We start from the raw sequence: 15,141 nt of genomic DNA on the forward strand, positions 1-15,141 counted from the left end.
ATAAATTGATTTACATATAATTTATTAATATTATTCTTTAAGGTAGATTTTTTATATAATTGAATTATATAATAATTATTTTTTTACGATCAATAAAATTGAGTGAATTGATGATCGAACCTATCTTTTAACGAATCTGGTTGAACAGATTAATGTATTGAAAGCCACAATTTAAATTTTTTACAAATTTAGATAACATTTTATTTAAACACTAAGTAAAAAACAATTAAACCATCTAAAATATGGTCAATAATCCATTCTCATATCTATATATTGATCCAACCATCATAATTTTTATATCTTTATCTGATCAATGTATTATCTTAAAAAAAGTAAAGCCTAGCTAGTCCCAAATGTGAGCTTATTTTTGAAAAGGATAAGCCTTATCTATCATAAAATTAATGATCATGTAGTTAAATAATGAAATAGTCATATTCATTTCTTAAAGATAACCCTACTGGTCCATTAATTTTAGATAAGGTAGAGATAATAGAGTCATACCATTAATTCTTTTGATTATTTAATTCGGTGTTAATAAATGTATTAGTCTTATTCCTTGCCTAGAAACCACTCTATGCGACCATTAAGTTTAGACAATGTTTAGATAATAAAGACTCGGATGCTTCCCAAGTAAGAAGATGACGCAAAAGTGAAGTGAAAAATAAAATGTTGCTCGATTGATATTCAAACTATGGATCCTTGAAGAAAAAAAGTTCACTAGTGTACAAAAAATTCTATTGAAAATTTCAGAGAATTGGAGCCCCGTTTATGACACTAAAAAGGTCAAATAGTTTTTCGAAAGTGTTCGAAAAATTCTGAAAAAACTTATGCATGCCAACTATAATTTTATTAGCACGTTACATTCGAGTTTGAAATTTTCGGAGTTATAAATCTCTAGATATGAAAAAACGTGTTTTTCTAAACGTGCCTCAAATATTTTGAATATTTTGTGGATGTAAAAATATATATATGGACCTATTTTAAAACTTTCATGATTTTTAGGAATATAAAACTCAAGATATAAGCTCTCGAAGAAAGAGAGTTTTTCAAACAGGTCCTATAAATAATGGAAAACTTTATTATTGTAAAAAATAATATTTTTGACCCTCCTTATTTTCTTGATTTTTTCTAAAATAATTTAGATGCTTCAATTCAAAAAAGAAGAGATCGGTTGGTTTGGTGTATAATGGAACTAAATAATTTTTAAAATTTTAAAATTGAAACTTTAAAGTAAAAATTGGACTTATATAAAGTTTTGGGATTGAGTTTGACATAAACAAATAGTTTAGAGGCTGAAAAATTGGGATCGAAATTGAGTTACCCGATTATCCATGTTCTCAATGCTAGTAAAATTTGATTTCAGTAACATTCAATAGAGATTTAAATATCTCTAGAAGCCTAAAAGTCTTAAGCCTATCCAGTGTAATGCAGCAAAGAAGACTTCCCATTTGAATACAAGACATGCAATACAACAAGGAAAGTGAAAAAGCGCACAAAGAAAGGAAAGTGAAAAAGCGTGCATTCGCGCTACGTACCAGAGAGCACATAGAGGGTTTGGAGACAAGGCAGCAAGCGCTGCGAGCGAAGTAGGAAAACCTAATTGTGCGTGCTGTTACCCGCGATCCCGGAGAGAATATAATAAAGAGTCTGTTGAATATTTTTAGTTTTAAAAGGTTTAAATTAAATAAGTGTCTAGAGACATTTGTTTTCATGTATGGTGTTCTTTGTCTTTTTTTAGTGTAGATATACTCCGGTGCCTATCAATGTTTACTATGCTAATATAAAAATGAATAAATACTTTTTATGTTGTTCCTATATATATATATATAATGATATGCCTCACTTCAAAAATCGGGAATATCATAGAACCTCATATTTGTAGTTCATTGTAACACGACATATTCGATGAATACAAATAGGAGATGAGAAGGAGATTAAAATATAAGCAAACATGTGGATTTCTAATATAATCTTCTACTAGCTAGTGTTTAACTTAGAAATCAATCAAACATACGATATATTCAACCAAATAACAATATAAGCTGACTAAACTAGAATTCAAATGAATATATGATCAAAATAAGAAACTAATCGATGCTACACTAGTATGATAATATTACAAATGAAGTTAAGACTTACCTCGAATAGAATATACACCTAAGAAACAATGGAGAAGAATGCTTTAGCCGATTGTAAGCATCCTCGTCGGAGAAGAAAATTTTATTATCGGAGACGATGTTGTCAACGCTCTCAATTTCTCTTAATCTCTCTTATGATTCTCTCTCTAGAATTTAGGAAAATGATTTACAATCCAATTTAAGTCCAAATAATGAGGGTGAACATGTCCAAGTAAGGTTAATTTGAGGGTTTTTGGTCTTTTAACACGCAACCAATTCTATGAGTCGTAGTCGTACAGGTCGAGTTTTGAGTTCAGGCTGAGACTCCTAGGTAGATAACTTGTCTAGCTACATTCTACAACTTAAATCAGTGGTAGGTTTCATGCCTTGTAACCCAAGTTAAAAATAAAAATTAAAAGTCAAGTCTCTTTTCTGTTTCGTCTTTAGTAGAGAACTTTTATGAGCTCTAGTAAACGACTCATACTATCAATGACGGTGTTCTTGGACTCATTGAAAATGTGAGTGTTCATACATTTCTCGATAGAACGTCAATACCTTTGGCTTGCGGGAGACCTAGTACGGGCTGTAGGCCGAACCACGAGCGCTACTTGGTATCAATAGAAATCTGAATCAATGACCTTTCCAATGACAACTCATTTCTCAAATGGTTGAGTGGATAAAAAGTTATGAACTTTTGAAGTTGCACACAACTTTAGTTTGCACTAAAAGTTAACTTGTGCACTTGCATCGTCTTGCGAGTGCATGGAAGGTCCCTTGAACATTGAATGACAATGTGAGACTAGTTCCATTCGATCGGTATATGTCTCAGATTTCCGAGGATATGTCTCGTCGAAGACGATGATGTCAACGCTCTCAATTTCTCTCAAGCATAGAAAATATATCTCTTTTCTCTTATGAAGCACAATTGTTCAAGTTATGGATTTAAAAACCAAGGATATGTCAATTTCGGTCTAATTTTGGGAACTTTGCCTTATTTCGAAACTACGTTGAGTTTGAAGGTTTCAAACTACAATCAGGATAAGAATTATTGTAGAATACTCTTTAAGCTTTTCAAAACATCCAAGATCTTCCAAATCCATCAAGTATAGAGGTTGTGGTGATTTTTAGAATTTTAGGGCTGTTGTTGATCGTCCTTCAGCCAGAAGATACTGAATGAAGAATATCAAATGGGTTCCTTCATGGATAGACTTCGCTAACGAAGATGCTGATGTCATCCCACGTATTTGACTATTCTTGGCATGGTTGACTCGCGTTTTCTTGCATTGACCGAGTCTTGAAACGCCGGGGTTGACATGATTTTTTTTTGATCTTTTGAGCACCTTCCTGAAATATTGCAAAAAGTAATATTATACTCAAAATTCATAATCTTTCAAACCGATTAATCTGAACGTATCAGTTCTTCCGAATTTTTAGTGTTAATGCACAATTGTGTTTGGACATGAAAACAGACGTTTAAATAGTTATTTTGTGCATTTTATAAAATAGCAATATTATACTCAAAAATCACGATTTGCTGGTTAATCTGAACGTGTTAACCCTTCAAATTTTGAGTACTTTCAAAAAGTATTGTTTAGACCGTGTTAAAATTGGCCTACGTACCAAGGCCAGTTTGTGAAACGGTTATAGTATTCTTAGTATCCCGATCTAATAATCAAGTATGATCATTATATTAGATCAGACATGTTTATTGTAATTTTGGAGTGTAAAAATATGTTATCCACAAACGGTGAAGACAGCAAATACGGTGGAAACCTTAGGTTTCTATATGAAAAATCATGAAATTAAAAGGGTATATCAATAAGTATTAAAGTCACAATTAAAGTGTTGATTTTAAAAGTTAATGATAATTAGATGTCTTATAGTATTAGCATTATGATGAGTATTAGTGTCATTCATTGTTTCTCTAACTTCAAATTTTTGGATATTCTTGAGAATTGAATATAGAATGAATTATTTGAAAAAGTGCAATTAGAGATAAGTTTATTAATTATTATCCACAAAACTTTTGTCGAGGCTTCCAGTTGTTTTGAAGAGTTGATCAAAGTGTGGGTGGTAATACAAAAGCCTATTAAAGAAATTAAAAATCAAAGAAATTAAAGTTTAGTAACTGAATGCAATTAGGGTTGTTTTGCTTAGATTGAAAAAGTTATTGGGGGGTGGGAATGGAAGTAAATAGAAACTTTGAGGGTGTTATTGCAATGATGACGAAAAAAACAAGCTTTGTGAATTGTTTCGTTTCATTAAATATATATATTATTTAAATTAATGAAAATAAATATTTTATTTTTATCTTTTAATTAAATAAAAGTATAAAATAATTTATAAAAAAATTCATGTATAATGGTAATTCTCTTAATTCAAAATTAGAAAAATAAGAAACAAAACATAACAAGCTTTAAACAGGTAGTTCATGTTCGGAGGTTAAAAGATGGTGGTTGGGTCTATGATGATTAAGGGCCAGAACAGAAATTTGAGTCTCTCCTTTCTATTATTAATTTTTTTTAATAAGCCAGAATAATTTTTTTATTATTATTATTTCTTGTTTTACAATAGATAATTAATTAAGAAAATATTCATAAATAATTAAATTTTGACTACTCATAATTAAATATAAATATAATAACTTACTTATAATGTCATTATAATTAACATAAAAAATGGTTAATATTTTGATGGGAGAGAGAAACTCACATACAACCAAGCCCAAAAAAGTGTTTATTTTATTATTTGTAGACATAAATAGGACATAAACAGTTCTGATAGTCATGTTTTTTTTATTTAGCACGTTAAAATAGTATTGGGCCTTCAAAACTACCGGGAGATCCCGTAGCTTAGCACGTGTCGAATGACACCTGACAATATGAAACCCGGGGTGGCTCGAGATTCAAAAAGATGACAGTTATGTTTATGATGATTAAGGTGGCCGAAATTGAAATTCGAGTCTCTCCTTACATAATTTTTATTAATATTTTTCGTTTTACAACTGGTAATTAATTTAGAGAATACTCATAAATAAATAAATTTTGACTGTAATGTATAATTTAATTTTGAATGTAATTATAATTTTATATAAAAATGATATTTTAATAATCTGATGAGGCGAGAGTTACCCATATATGACCCAACCCAAAGATATGTTTGAGTTTAAAATTGAACGTCGAGGCTTTGACAATTAATTGGGCCAATTTGAAAATTTGGGTTTTTTCTTGTTTGTTTATTATTTCTTATTTTCCAACTAATTTTTCGTTTGTTTAAAGAATACTCATAATTAAATATAGTAACTTAATTTTAATGTCATTATAATTAACATACAAAAAGGGAGAAACCCACATACAATCAAGCCCAAAAGGTGTTTATTTTATAATTTGTAGACATAAATGGGTCATAATGTTTATGGTTAATTATTTTTTATTTCGCTTAGTTCTGTTAGTCCGTTTTTTTTTTATATTCAGCACGTTAAAATGTTATTGGGCCTTCGTAACCCTAGGAGATTCCATAGCTTAGCACGTGTCGAATGACACTTAGCAATATAAAACCCAGGGTGGCTCGAGCTTCAAAAGGATGGCGGTTGAGTTTATAATGATAAAGAGTGCCGAAATTGAAATTTGAGTCTCCCCTTACATAGTTTTTATTAATATTTTTCGTTTTACAACTGGTAATTAATTTAGAGAATACTCATAAATAATTAAGTTTTGACTATAATGTATAATTTAATTTTGAATGTCATTATAATTTTATATAAAAATTATATGTTAATAATCCGATGAGCTGAGAGTTACCCATATATGACCCAACCCAAATGTTAGGATCTAGGTCGCGGCTGGAGGACCGGGGTTGGACCGGTCAGCGCGTCTCACTCAAAGGGTGGTGATTAATCCTGTTAGAGATTAACACCGAGGTTTCAATACTACACAAACTGTCACAAACCTTTGAACCAGGTTCAAGCGCGGAAGATGTTTGTTTCAGGTTGAAGCAGCACACTCACAAGATAGGCAGAACCGCTTTTTGAATAGGACAGGTTTGGAGGTTGTTGGGTCGGTTTTATAACTTGGTGATTCGGTTTAGGTGGTGTAGAGTCGGTTAAGGCGGTGTATGTAGGTTAGTACAGGTTGGTTAGAATGTAGAAGCAGCAGAGAGTAAATAACAAGACAGGTTTTTATGGATGTTCGAAGATAAAACTCCTACGTCACCCCTCCCTCTCAAAACCGCGAGAAGAATATTCACTAAGGAATACAAATACAATCCGATCGAGACTTATTTCCTGCTCAATAACACCCGTACAATTTACACCGAAATTGTAAATACACACTTTAACTTAGCACTTAAGCTTTTCTAGAGAGAGAACACACTCTTATCACTTGTAAATTAAATGTTCATTGTGTTCCCACATTTACTCCTCTTCAGCTGCTCCTTTTATAGGTGAAATATTTCAACGGTCATATTTCTTTTCCTTGAATTTGATTGGCTGAGCAGAGGTTCAGTGATTCAGACCTGGCGGTCAACTTTTTAGACCTGACGGTCAACTTTTCAGACCTGACGGTCTGATCTTCTAGTGTGTAAGACAAACCTGCTAGGTTTGTCTTTTACTCAATATGGTGACTGTCTGTTAGACAGTTGTCTGTACTTGGAAGATTGCCTCTGATTTATCCTGAAGTGGAAAGATCTTGTAGGACTGTCTTCTGCAGCCTGTAGACTTTCCTCAGACTTGTATGGATATGGAAATGTTCAGTCTGTTCCTTTGGTATCATTCTCAACAGATACCCGAAGTATCTTCTTATGTTGGTCGGTCATTTGACTTAGCCTGATGACTCCCGGTTATTGACCGGCTGTCTGGTGTTTCCAGCCTTCTTTTGAGCGGTCATGTTTCAGGTCAGTTTGATAACTTGACCGGTTGAGCTTCTTAACCGGTTCATTGGTCTGACCGGTTCGTTTTTTCAAACCGGTTGGGTACTTTGACTGGTCCGGTTCTTTGTTCCTGCATAGAAGGTTTATTTGTGTTAAGTTCTGTGAACCGGTCTAATTTTATCTAACAATTTCTCCCTTTTTGATTATTTTATTTAAAATTATCAAAACCATGTAGGAATGCAAACGTAGGCCGGTTCTTTATTTGACCGGATTTTTGAAACTAACTTGGGAGAATTTTTCGAAAAATTTTAAAAAATTTTGAGAAAATGTTTGGAAGATCATTATCTTTTATCTTATCAATTTATCCCTTTTTGATTATTTTATTTAAAATTATCAAAACCATGTAGGAATGCAAGTATAGGCCGGTTTCAAAAATAGTTTTATATATATAGAAGTAACCGAAAAAGGGAAAATATTATATAGACACCGAAATAAACATAGATTAAGAAAAGTGAGCCCCTATTCTGATTCGGATGGTAGGAACCCTTCCATCATGTCATCGGTTGGTTGTTCCTCATCCGGTGGGGCCGTTCGTGAAGATGAACCTCCAACTTGCGGTTGACCGACCGTGCTGATTGGAACCGCATTGGAGACTCGATGTCTTGTAGATCGCGGCTCGAGGTTTTCTTCGAGTTCATCCTCGGTGTGCATAGCTGGGTTCAGTTGAGTTTCAATGATTGTCTCGGTAATCCTTTCCAGCATCCCGGCTACCTGAACCTTCCTTGATGATGTTTTCCTTTTCCGTTTTGCCGGAACCGAAGAGGAAGAAGTTGCCTTGGTCTTCTTGTGAGCCTTGGCATATTCTTCGAGCCCTTGTTTTTGTGCATTGAACCGCTCTGCATCTTTGGCTGCTTGAGCTGCCATGGACTTCACAAGTGCCGAATATTTAGCCGCTGTGTTTCGTTCGCGCACGGCTATTTCCTCTTCAGACAATCGCGGTGCCTCCTTTGCTTTCTGCGCTTCTTCGTCCAGCGCATCTTGAACTTCCTTAGCCGCTCGGGCGTTTGCCTCCTCAACCGCTGTATCAGCATTAATCTTGGCCTTGATTAATTCATTTACCTGTTCGGTGAGCGCCTTGACGTCGGCTTCAAGTTGGGTATTGCGGTCCTCAAGGATTGCATTCTTTTCCTCGAGGCTGATGACTAATGAGTGTGGAAGCGGCTTCGTTGCTTGACCGCCCCAGGTCTTCATCGACCTTTGTGAGCTGTTGCTCGGTTTCCCTTTCAAACCGATCCATGTACTCCACCATCCTGGAGGTCTTATCTTCCAAGTCTTCTGTTCGCTGAAGATGTTCGTTGTGCAGAATTGTGTCGTCCTGGTAGTCGGCTTCGATTTTTGTGATCCGGTCTTCTGCCTTCACAAGATTATTCCTCGTTGTTTCGGCCATTTGGAGTGCCTGAACCGCGACCCTCTTAGCCTTCTTCTTCTAGGATTTGACCGCATCTTTGACCAACTCTTTAATAAGAGTCTTGATTTTCTCTTCTATGATGGGCGGTTCTGAATCCCCAGGTTGATCGGTTTCAAGTGGCCCGATGAAAGGAGTCTTCGTCCTTTCGTCGGTTTCGTTTATGACCGGATTAGCCAGAGGACATGTATTTCCTGGATTCTGACTGTTACCGGTCTCAAGAGCTTGAGAGTGCTGTGTATTTTGTTGTCCGTGCACCGCTTCAAGCCGCTCTATTTCTTCAGTGAATTCTCCTTTCTTTATCTCAAGCTTATCCAACACCAAGAGCTGTAACTTAGCCTTCGGTGTTCCCGCAACACACCTTTCTGAAAGCTTTCGTATACGTACTGTTAGCTTTTGAAGCCGAGCATGCGGTACCACTAATGCCTGTCGGTCCATGGCTTCGTTAAGATTCTCAGCGTTTGTCAGGCTGATGACGTCTTCTTCTATCTCCTTCAGCCTTCTGAAACTTTGTTCATCGGTTAGGCCCGGTAGCATATGCTTGAAGAATTTGTTGCACCGATAACCCAACCACTCACTGTATACTTCAGCAGCCGTTTGAGCTAGCAGATCGATTTCCTCCAAGATTCTGCGCACTATAATTTCGGCCATCTTCTGATCGTTGTCAGTGGTAACCTCTTCCTCCCCACGGCCGTCTGCACCGGCCTCGGTGTTTTCAAGGCTTGTAGCCGATTGTTCCTCTTCAATCGGTCCTTCTTTATCGGACGGATTGGCATCGGTATTCTGCATGCCGGTTCGGTCAGACGTGGAAGCTGAGTCTTCCTCATCTTGTGTTTCAGAGTGCGGTTCCGTAGATTCTATCTGTTGTTTATCCTTGCTTCCGGACTTGCCTTTTATCAGAGCCGGTTTCTCAGTTGTAGGTTTCTTCTTTCGGCCACCTGTAGAACCGGGGGCCGGCTGCTTCTTTTCCCGGAATTGTTTGGATCTTATTATCTTGCTCGATGGGAGGAGAACACCAGGACCGGTGTTGATGTTATGGTGGAGCATGATTTTTCCAAGAGGGATGGCGTATCCCCATGACCGGGCGGAATCCGGTTTCACCATGTCTTGTAGATTTCGGAAAATCACTTTTGCCCAGTTGACGTTCATACCGTCCAGCAAACCGATAAGCATCTCGATTTTGGCCTTGGTGAGGTTGTCGTAATTTCCACCTCTCGCTTGAACCGACTTTGTGAAGATGTCACAAAGCGGTATATATTCTGGTCGCAATGAGGACTTTTTATCGGATACCTTTACCGGCTTCCCGGTTGCTGAGAGAATCTGGCAAGCCGCCTCGAATGTCGTTGGGTCTAGTTCCATCGAAGCATTGCGGCCATCTGTTGGGAGACGTAGGATTTCCGCAACCGACTCTTCGGTTATATCGAATTGCTTGCTGCCAACAGTTGCGGTTATTTTGTCGCCAGAGAGAGATGCGGTTTTGAAGAATTTTTCAACCGCTTCTCTGTAGAGAACAAAAGGACCGCCTAGAAAATACTCGAGTCCGGTTTCGGAAATCCGGTCAATAACTTCCTTTGCCGCAACCGAACTGTTTTGTCGGATCTCCTCAAAATCCACCTGAATGATATGTTTGAATAAAGTCGAAGCACGACCCATCTTAGATGATTGAGAGGGTTTGAGAAAACAAGAGAATAACCGATGTGAGAGAGTTTGAGAGCCTAGAGAGAGGAAGTTGTTTCGCGTAAGAGAAAAATGAAATGGCCAAGGACCCTTTTTATAGGCGCGGTCTGGAAGCCCAACCGTCCCATCAACTTTTGGCGGGATTTTTCCCTCCAAGCCAAAAGGCGGCAATTAGTGAGCGGGAAGCCAAAAGGCGGTAATCCAAGAGGCGGGAAGCAATGGGCGGGATGTCAAAAGGCGGCAAACTTTGGGCGCCAAATCAGAGGCGGTAATTTTGAGCAGGAGCTCTTTGGGCGGGAAATTTCCCTCCAAAATTTTCGATTTTGATTTTGATGACGTAATCCCCTTTTTGAAACCGTATTATGAAGTGGTTTGTGAACCGCGATGCTGCGGTGTTTTGACCTTGACCGGAAAGTTCTATGATTTAACCGGTTATTTAACACAGGTTTGTCTATCGATTTAACCGGTTATTTAGATGAGTGTTCTGAATTATTTACAGTTTTTGATTTAAGCGGTTCTTCATGAGACCGTGCATAACTGCGAAGATGCGGTTTCTTTGATAATGACCGGATATTTCAATGAAAACGAAGTTATTTGATAATATTAACCGGTTACTTAGGTGGATGGTCTTAATTGTTATTTGGACCCGGTTATTTAGACTGAAATATAGTTTCATTGAATGAAAGTACAGGATAGAAACCGATATATCGATCGGTTTGGAAATACATAAAGGAAGGAATACAAAAGAAATATAGCCTAGGCAATAACCATCCTAGAGAACTTATCCTCTACCTCATACACATCAAGGATGTTTGCAAGAGATGCTGGTGTACCCGGTACGAATTCTGGACGATACTTGAGAATGAGCGGCTTATATGAGGAGCATAGCCGAGGCCCCTTTTGGTCAACACCATAGTTTTCAGGTTGTTGAATATGACCGATGACCAGTTTATGGGGCATAACTAATGATGTAGGTCATCATGTTATACATCTTTTTGGAGTACCGCTAGTTAGGGGATTGGCAGATTAACGAGCGGTTGATGATTTCAAGTAGGAGTTGGACGTGAAACCGAAGACAGGTCTTTGGCCCGTTGTTCTCCACCGGCCTCCCGGTTCCTGAGAACAGCCAAGAGTAAGACACCGCGGCTCTTCCTTCCCTGGGAGGGAAGTCCGAAAACCCTTCGGTGGGCAGATTGAACATCTGAGCAAATTCGGCTTCATCAAGCCATAAAGTATGGTCTCTCACCGTGGAAACAATGTAGTTTCCTCTGATACAAGCACTTCTAAAGAAGGTCTTGACATCTTCAAGGAGTATAGGGCCGGATTCTTCGAGAAAGGGTCGAAGACCGGTGTTGATGAGGGATTCAAATAACATCTCTTTTGTTTCTTGATCACTGATTTCCAAGCAAGGGTCAAAATCAATGCTTAGGAAGTTTGGTAAAGTTCTGCTAGGCATGATTCAAACTTTGCTAGTAGAGAGAGAAGGAGTACAAGAGATTTATGTGTTTAGGATGTGTTGAGTTGATTAGGAGATAGCCCTTTATATAGATTCGGTTTTGGAGGGAAAATATTGACATTGAATGTCAGTTTTGTCTTATTGGAGAAGAGAATATTTATGTTTCCAAAGTGTGTTGGGAAGAGGTTGCTTTTGACTAATTGCGGAGCTCGAGTTAGGATTTAGTTGAAAAGTAACCAAGTTAGTTGGGTATTGATTACTCATGTAGTTGGGGGTTACCTCATTAATTAAATGTTACTTTTCATTAATGACTATTGCAACAACACACTGAAAAGTAACCGATTGAAACTGAAGATAGCTTAGACTAAACCGAAGAGAACATAGATGAAACCGAAATGATCATAAGGAAGTAGACCGAAGATACACCTGGTGCGTGTAGCAAAATGACCGGGTGTAGGAGGAAGTGACCTAATATCTACTTGAGTTGGTGTGACCGTTGGAATGAATGTGACGGTTCCTCCTCTTCCACGCCTTCTCAAACCGCTCATAGAAAGAGTCGATGACTTCCTTGGTAAGTACTTGGGCTTGGTTCAGCCCTTCCCCCGGGCATGTTGGAACTCCAAGCTCTAGAAGCAGACAACTTATTTGAGGAACGAGGCCGACTGATTGAATGCCAATCATCCAGACTAGGACGTCGAACAATACCCTCGACCAATTTACCGGTGTGCCAGTAGTTATGGAAGCCATCATGTTGAAGGCAGCGGTGCAGTATGTGTTGGTCACATCCCTTCCCAGGATGCCTCGACCAATTACATCATTGAGAAGCTGGTATTCAGCTTTCAATTGTGACTTAGCACCGTAGTCATCCACTGGATGGTTTGACCGGGCAAAAGCTAAGGAGATATCGGCTTTTAGTTCGGCCGGTATGTTGAGATAGGTTAGCCCCTGCTTTGGTAGGTTAAAGCATCTGGCAAAGTCATTTTCGGTAAAGTCAAAGACGATTCCTCCTACTTTTGACTAGATGTGAGTGTCAAAGTGAGGAGTTCCACGAAAAACCCTGGCGTTATAAAAGAACTCCAGGACAGACTCAGAATAGATGACATGTTTGTCATCTAGAAAGATTTGGAGACCAGTATCTTCAAGTGATTTGATCATCTTGAAGATCTCATAATGCTTAGTGCTTTGAGCAGAGTTGAATTCCACTTGAAAGATGTTTGGGAACTAAGACATTTTGTCTTAGTGAGAGAAAGAGTTATGCAGCTTGTGATTGTTTTGTTTAAGGTTTGTTCAACTTATATACTAGTGGAGAGAGAAGCCTATTATCCAGGTATCACAGGTGATAATGTCTATTAACCATAGGATAAAGAGTTTTGCATGAAATAGGCATGTCTACAGCCTAGGATGTTGGTCATAGACCTGGACCATGAAAGATATCAAATCTTCACGTCTTTTTAGGTGCGACCATTTTACTTTGAAAAGGTAATGTTTCATGACAGATAAGTTTAAACGCAGGTAATTATTCCACTTTTGTTTGAAGTTCAAATAATCTAAGATAAACTATTTCCGAACCGGTCAGTTATCAGTTGTTCATCCCGATGCGGTTATTTGGTGCATGCACTAAGTAACTAGTCGGTTTACTCTGTCTGATAGACCAGGCGATTCTTCCATAGATACCTTGGAAGATTTGAAATCCGACAGTTTAGGAGGAACTACCGGTTTTGTCTGTCCGAACCGATTTCCATTTTTAAGCATCCTTAGGGATGATCTGACTAATGTCGGTTATTCGAGTGTAAGTCTGAATTAAGAGAACTTAGCTTCTTGTAGAGGCTTGGTGAAGATATCGGCTACTTGTTGATCTGTTGATACGTATTCCAACCGGATATGCTTCAGCATGACATGTTCCCGAATGAAGTGGTGCCTTTTGTCAATGTGCTTGGTTCTGGAGTGTAGAACCGGATTGTAGGTGATTGCTATGGCACTTGTGTCATCACAGAAGATCGGAGACTCTTAGGCTGTGACACCGAAATCCTTCAGTTGTTGTTGGATCTAAAGAAGTTGTGAACAGCAGCTTCCGGCCGCTAGGTATTCAGCTTCTGCGGTTGATGTGGCCACTGATGTTTGTTTCTTGCTATGCCATGAGACAAGCCGATCACCTAGGAATTGGCATGTTCCGCTGGTGCTTTTTCTATCAATCTTGCAACCTGCATAGTCTGCATCTGAATAGCGCGTTAGGTTAAAGGATGAATCCTTTGGGTACCACAGGCCGACGTTAGGTGTTCCCTTTAGGTATTTCAATATTCGCTTTGCGGCTGTGTAGTGGGATTGTTTTGGATTGGCTTGGAATCTTCCACACACACCGACTGCAAATAGAATATTCGGTCTACTTGCTGTCAGGTATAGGAGAGAACCGATGATGCCCCGGTAAGCGGTCAGGTCCACTGATTGACCCTCATCATCTTTGTCCAATTTGACCGATGAGCTCATTGGGGTAGCCGCTGAGGAGCATGTATCCATCCCGAATTTCTTTAACAGTTCTTTAGTGTACTTAGGTTGACTTATGAAAGTTCCTTCTTTGAGTTGCTTAACCTGAAGACCTAGGAAGAAACTTAATTCTCCCATCATACTCATTTCAAACTTGTTGGTCATCAGGGTTGAAAACTTATCACATAACTTAGGATCGGTTGATCCGAAGATGATATCATCTACATTGATTTGAACAAGTAGATTATGTTCCTTTTTCTCAAATTTAAATAACGTCTTATCCACCGAACCGATGGTGAAATCATGATTTAACAAAAATGCGGTTAGTGTGTCATACCAGGCTCTAGGTGCTTGCTTTAGACCGTATAAAGCTTTGTTCAACCGGTATACATGATTGGGTAGTTCATCATTTTTGACACCGAGTGGTTGTTCAACATATACTTCTTCTCGTAGGTCACCATTCAAAAATGCACTTTTAACATCCATTTGGAAAACCTTAAAGTTTTTGAATGCAGCAAAAGCTAGAAAAATCCTAATAGCTTCAATCCTAGCTACAGGGGCGAATAATTCTTCAAAATCAATGCCTTCTTCCTGTTTGTAACCTTGTGCCACTAATCTGGCTTTGTTCCTCGTGACCAAACCGTCTTCATTGAGTTTATTTCTAAATACCTATCTTGTTCCTATAACCGGTTGATCTTTCGGTCTAAGGACTAGGTACCAGACTTTGTTACTCTCGAACTGGTTTAATTCTTCTTGCATTCCCAAGATCCAATTCGGATCTGACAGTGCTTCATCTATTCTTTTCGGCTCAATCTGGGATATAAAGGAGGAATTGAAGTATTCCTCCAGAATTTGACGCCTAGTTCGAACAGGTTCTGAAGGGTCACCTATAATCTGCTCAGGAGGATGTTTGGTGTTCTTTTTGAAATTCGGTTCAGGGATGTCTACCAAATTACCGTTTGCTTGATCAAGGCTAGACATATCGGTAGGCTGAACAGGATTGTCAGACCGACCGATTTCCTCGGTTTGGACCGAGGTGTTAGCTTCCTGTCGTGGGACAGCTTGATCCGGATAGGTTT

The sequence above is a fragment of the Impatiens glandulifera genome, chromosome 2 (assembly GCF_907164915.1).
Source record: "Impatiens glandulifera chromosome 2, dImpGla2.1, whole genome shotgun sequence".
NCBI lineage: Eukaryota > Viridiplantae > Streptophyta > Magnoliopsida > Ericales > Balsaminaceae > Impatiens > Impatiens glandulifera.